The 6,113-nt window shown below is 46.2% G+C and overlaps 2 long non-coding RNA genes and 1 pseudogene across 2 annotated transcripts; 2 read left to right on the plus strand and 1 right to left on the minus strand.

Annotated features, from left to right (window-relative positions):
- Positions 1-370: 370 nt before the first annotated feature.
- On the minus strand, positions 371-1,341 carry LOC140515256 (uncharacterized). The gene is made up of 3 exons (XR_011970910.1): positions 1,149-1,341; positions 959-1,051; positions 371-696 (listed from the first exon to the last, which is right to left on the minus strand). It is a non-coding gene; the product is annotated as an uncharacterized lncRNA (long non-coding RNA).
- Positions 1,342-2,210: 869 nt separating this feature from the next.
- Positions 2,211-4,082, plus strand: LOC140515257 (uncharacterized). Its single transcript, XR_011970911.1, has 3 exons — positions 2,211-2,363; positions 2,484-2,581; positions 3,753-4,082. It is a non-coding gene; the product is annotated as an uncharacterized lncRNA (long non-coding RNA).
- A 361-nt stretch (positions 4,083-4,443) lies between these two features.
- LOC140516340 (gamma-soluble NSF attachment protein pseudogene) lies at positions 4,444-5,499 on the plus strand (annotated as a pseudogene).
- Positions 5,500-6,113: the final 614 nt, after the last annotated feature.

The raw sequence follows: 6,113 nt of genomic DNA on the forward strand, positions 1-6,113 counted from the left end.
ATATTTTTCCTAAAGTGTTGTGATTTCTAGTAAATCCTGACTGAGTTTTAAACCATCTTGTTGCTTAGAATGACATCTCTTATCCATCCTTTTGTGACATGAGGTCTGATTTTTATTAACTATCATTGGGTATTGACAGTTACAAATAGACCATTTTCTCTGAAGAGACAATTTTGTCCATTTGTCTATGTTGTGCCTCGATTTCTAGTCCCAATTAAGTGAAGCCCAGAGGGCATTATCAGTGTTTTATTCTGAATTTTACTGTGAATGAGTCTAGAGTTACACATATACAATGCCAGTTAATTCAGCATTTTAGATAGTTCAGTTGCACCGACAAATGAAGATTATTAAAGACACGAGAAATCTCGAGTTGTTCGTAATCAATCACTTTATTTAGTGACCAACACAGAGGAAAGCCAAGAAAAGATAGAAGACTGAGTGCACGATGTAGAAGATGCAGAGCGCATCTAGGATGATCAGCGTCATATCACAGAGGTGTCCTTAACTGGCTGGAAACAGGCTGCAGGATGATATTCCTCACTGGTGCCATGCTGTCTTGCGTGCTGTAATCCAGAGCACACCTGCAGCCCCAGGACAGTGACATTGTCTGACAGGAACCTGACACTGAGGAAGATCTTGTCTTACAAGGATCTTGGTTAGATAGACTTGGTGGTGCTACTGCTGCTGCTGCTGTTGCTGCAAAATGAATAGATTAAAAAATACCTCCTGACCCCTGGAAATGTGAGGCTCTCCAAAGCTGGAGGTTACTATACGTTCCTCCATCAAAAACACCATGTTACAAGTTCAATTCATGAAGAGTAAGAAACTACATTAAGTTGGAACTTGCTTACTCCGTACGTGTCTAGTTTTATCGTCATTTTGAACGTGTAGGATACGTCCGCATGACCTTAAGATCTTAACGTTTGGGGGTGAGGATCAATGAGCCAAGGGTGCTTACCTGACTGGAGAATGTCATGCTTCTAAGAGTCTGGAAGCCAAGTCTTGTTTTTGAAAATCTTTGTAGAGGTGCCAAGATTTTCCCTCAGAATATCTGGAATGAGCAGTAAACAACCTTGAGTTCCAACTTGAAAACCTTTGTAGAGGGACTGAGATTTTTACTCAACAGTCTAGAAAGAGCAGTAAACTACCTTGAGTTCCAACGTGAAAATCTTTGTAGAGGGACTGAGATTTTATTTTAACTCAGAATATCTAGAATGACCAGTACAAAACCTTGAGCCTCTACTTTCAGTTAGGTCGGGACTCTTGGGTTATCACTCACTTTCCCAGGGGAGGGAAGTTGATACCCTCCCTCTTAGACTTGTTGGCCCAGATTTAGGCTTTCCACGGAGCTCTGGCCCTCTATTTATACGCACAGTAGGGGTGACACACCCATTGACCCAACAATGCTTGACATCTCAACAACTGCTCACAGTAGAGGCATTTTTACCAAATATGGTTGTACTCTCCTACTTGGAATAAAAAGGCTAAATTGCCTTTTTTAACCAAAATTAGTGCTACTGGGTTTTGAAAACCAACAGTGGTGACACTGACTTTTTTTCACCAGAAATGGTAATACCAATTTTAAAATCTGACATGCCTTTAATTTTCTTCATGCATGACACTCTGCAATGGGGTATACTCTTGTCAGTCAATCAATCAAGCTGTACTTTTGATTGCTTAGTGTTTGGAAATACATATTTGCAAGTGAGGGAGCTGTGCTGCCTCCAGCTTTTGCTCTGCTAGGATAAGGTAATAAGCTGATTTTCTATTGGGAAGGTGATGGCACAAACGCGACTTTTAGAACCAGATGAGTTTTAAGGTGCCTTCTCACTCCAAATCTATGAAAATTGTGCCGGTAGTCAGCACAGGTAAGTGGGAAAGTCACGTACACATTTGAAAGGAGAGCATGGAAGACGTGGACTGTGCTGTTCCTATGGAAATTACGAGCTCAGAAGAACAACAGCTGTGGCTTCCCCACCTTTGGAAGGTGAATTAAAATTGTAAAACCTGAAGGGACAGAAACCAAGGCATGATTATGTTACATTCAAATTTACCACTGCTGACAAAAGGATAGTAATAGTAAGGCAATTCAAAACAAGACTTAGACAGATCACCTTTGTTCATGGATGACTACAATGAGTTGCTGTTGGACCCTGGGCTTTGACTCCCTGCTGTGAATCATTACTTTCCTCTTACCTTTTGTGTTGCAGGTTCCTCTGCTGTTTGCCTGATCTGGATTTCAGGTCATTCAGACCCCTCTGCTGCTTTCCATATCTGCACTGGAACTGTCCATGGCTGAAAGGCAGTCTGTGTATAGAGTTCTGGGGTGTCTCCTAGAGGCCATTCTCACCCACATTTCAGCTGTTAGTGATTGAGTTCTGGGCAAATTCTCCCTTTCCATTACCTATTCTTGATCAGGGGCATACTTTGGGAAAATTCTGGCCTTCTTCTAACTGGGGTGTTCTCCCATTCTACTTTATCAGGTCTGGTCACTGTTGGTAGATCCAAATGAAGGATTCTGACCCAGCATCCAACATTGCCCCCCCTGCTGTGAATGCCTGGCCCATGGATGCAATTTTATGTAAGATTACTGTCGTCTATGCTGGGGTCTCCTTTTCAAGAGCTTCAGGTCCACCTCCTGCTTTCCCTCTAGACTGAAGGATTGCCTGAGACCATGTCTAATCAGTGGAGATGTTTCTAGGGTTACTTCTAAAGTCCAAGGAACTGGTTCGATGAATGCTTGTGCATGGGTTTCCTTCTTACTCTCTTTGACTCATTTTCTCCAGGCAACTGATTAATAGGATTCTGGTTGAGATCCTGTTGTCAGTCAAGACTGATGAAGTATGGATGGTCACAAGAACAAATATTTACAGATATGAGGGGGAAAGTTCAGGGCCAACAGACAGGCTGTGGAAAGATTTCTGGGGTGCCTCCCTAGAGCCTGCAGTACAGGATACAAATGCTGAACTTTGCAGTTGAAACCTCTGTAACCTGCCATTACATTATCTTTCCAGCCTAAAGCACCACTATTTTCCTTCAGGGCTTCTGCCTTACTGGGCAGTTCTTTGTAAGTCCTGTCACCCTTTGCCCACCCTTTAGGTTTGACCAATATGGTCTGAAAGCTTCCTTCTTCCTTCAAGGCTTGCATTGACCCAGACAAGCATTTCTGACAGAGGTGATACAACTTGCATGATACCTTTCAGATTTTTTCCCCAACTTTCAATTCCTACACAGAATTCTGACTCAGTTAGACTCTCTCCATCCAATAATCAGCTCCTCTTGCTCATGGTCTCTGAGTCCTTTGCCTGAAACTCAGCTTAGATCCCATCCAAAGAAACTCTGAAGATTCTGAACCAACTTTCTGGTTTTTCTCAGTGGGATCTGGTAGGCCTTAGCAAAAAAAACTTTGAAAGTTTTTGGATAAACCTCCTACAGAAAGGTTTGTTTTCTTAAAATCATTATATGTCATCTGAGGGAGCATAGTGTGGAGGACACAACTGTGGACTGGGGGAGTCAGGGGACCTTGGATTGAATTGAGCCTCCCCTAGTAGCTGTGTCACCCTGGGCAAGGCCTTTAACCTCTCTGTCTCCATTTCCTCCTCTGTTGAGTTTAATGGAGTGTGATGTCCCTTCCCAGCTCCAAACCTGTGATCCTGTGACTGGGATGCTTTTTCCATGGACATTGTGGGGTTTCCCTCCCTTGCAAAGCACACCCTTGAGTCATGTCTTTTTTTTCCTCTCTTTTCTTTCAGCAATTAGGATGAAAAACTTCCCCTGAAATTTAAAAGCCACTTATAAAGACTGCAGAGAGGAATCAAGAGATAGATGCTAAGCCATGGCCAGGCTAACAGCTTGCCCAGCAGCCGCCCTCCCCTGGGGTCCTTTGTGGTTCCCAGCAACCTTTTTGCTGTTCCAAAGGTTCCCACCCCTCCAGTTCTTTGGCACGTTCTCAGCATCCCAGAGGGGTGTGATGAGTTAGTTACTAGGTCTGAGCCCTGTGGCTCTCCCTGGAAGGATCCCCTTCCTCCCCTCCCCCACCCTGTGTTCCCCTCTGCCTCTCCATTGGCCCTTCTCTGTCACCCCAGTCTGGCCCAGGTCTTTGGCTACCCAGTGCTGAATGCTGTCCAGACTCCCTCCTTGTTGGTTTGGCCACCTAATTGCCTGGATAGATTGCTTGCGAGATGTTCTTCTCGCTCTCCAAGGACCCAGGAGTCCCTATCACCACAGACCCACTTCCACTATGGCTCTGACTCCAGGGACCTCTGTCGAGATGCTTATGCAATCAATGGGGTGTTCCATTTGAACCCCTCCCCCCCACAATGCTCATTCCCTCTCTCTGTTGGGTTCTGTTGCTGGGGTGAGCTGTGGCTTTCCCTCTCTCTGTCTCCAGGCAGTTCCGTGTTGACCCAGGTCCTCCTCCCTTACAGCTGGCAGCCACGGGACATGGAAGAACAAAAAACCAGGGAGGCCTTGGGGCATATGGCCCAGGCCACCCAATACAAGTGCATTGGACTGTTGAGATGGAAGCCCAACTACGGGAAGGCTGCGAGCGAGTATGAGCAGGCCGCCTTAGCCTTCCTCAGGGCCAAGAGGCTGGAGGAGGCTGCAGAAGCCTTCCTCAAGGAAGCTGAGTCCCACGAGAGAAACAGAGCGCCCCTGTGTGCCGCAATGGCCTATGAGCAAGCTGGCCTGTACCTGAGCAAGTCCAACCACCTGGAGAATGCCGCCCAGGCCGTGAAGCAGGCTGTCTCCTGGTACCTGGAGTGTGGAGAAGCAGACACCGCAGCCTGGACCTTGAGGCGCTTCAGACAGCTGCTGGAGAGCCACATTCCGCACCAGGTGGTGTGTCTCTACCAGCAGGCATCCCAGCTATTTGAGGGGGAGAACTGCTTCTCGCTGGCCCTGGAATTCACTGGCCGAGCCTCCAAGGTGCTAGTGAGGCACAAGCGCTACAGGGACGCTGCGTTCTCCCTCGGCCAGGAGCAACACTTGTATATGGAGGTAGAGAGCTCCTCCATGTGCCACCAGACAGCCCTGGCACAATGTCTAGCCTATCTGTGTGACCTGGATTTCCCTGCTGCCTGCAAGTGCCTGGAACAGAGCTGTATATGCTTCCCCAGTTTTCAAAGCAGCAGCGAATATGTGGCGATGGTAACTTTGCTGAATTACTATTTAGATGAGGACCAAGACAGAGTGGATGAGGTTTGCAGGTCTACTGTCTTCAAACATCTTGACAAGGAGTATGGGGAGATGACCGTGATTCTCAAGGTACCTGACCTCGAGAACCTGAGGACCAGGATTTTGCCACCTCCATCTAAATGTATGCCCAGCTCTGACAGCCAGAAGAAAACAGCCCCAACAACAAAGAAGGTGGAGAGCGAGGAAAAGAAGTTGGAGATGGTTGAGGAGGACACTAAGGAGGGGGAGGAAAAATTGGAGGACAAGGAGGAGGAAGACGATTACGTGTTCGGTCTGTCTATGGAAAGTCCCATCTGTTAACTTATCCTTCCTAGAACAACGAATAAATTAAAGCTAATGAAATAAGAAAAAAGTTCTGTTATACCTGTCTTTGGGGTGTGTGTGTGTGTGTGTGTGCGCGTGTGTGTGTGTGTCCTCTGTCCCGACATACCTATTTTCACCCTCCTTATTTCAAACGTGCATGCAACCCCTGGGGATCCTCCCCCTTCCCAATGACCCCTCTGTTCCCTCCTCTCAGAGTAGATTCATTCCATGCATGGTGAAATATTTTCTCTTTACTGACTGGTAATTACTGTCAGTAATGGGATCCAGTGGAAAACAATCAAATAGGTTAGTCTCAGCTTTCCCACTCTTCACCCTCTCCTTTCCCAATGATCATCACCGACATACTTCTCACATTAATAGACATTTTGACTGCTGAAACTCCTCAGGATGAGATTATAGAACACCTAAAACTTCTGAGACATTGTATATGCCTCCCCCATGGTTAACATTCTAAGACACATTGCCCAGACCTTGAAAACTGCAAATGACTTAGCCATTTCCCTGGAAAGTGGAAGTGAACTTCATTCAATCAGCTTGAGCTTGAGGCTCAGGTGTAGGATAAGGAACAGGATCAGTTGTCAACCTGGAGG

This window comes from Notamacropus eugenii, chromosome X (assembly GCF_028372415.1).
Source record: "Notamacropus eugenii isolate mMacEug1 chromosome X, mMacEug1.pri_v2, whole genome shotgun sequence".
Lineage (NCBI taxonomy): Eukaryota > Metazoa > Chordata > Mammalia > Diprotodontia > Macropodidae > Notamacropus > Notamacropus eugenii.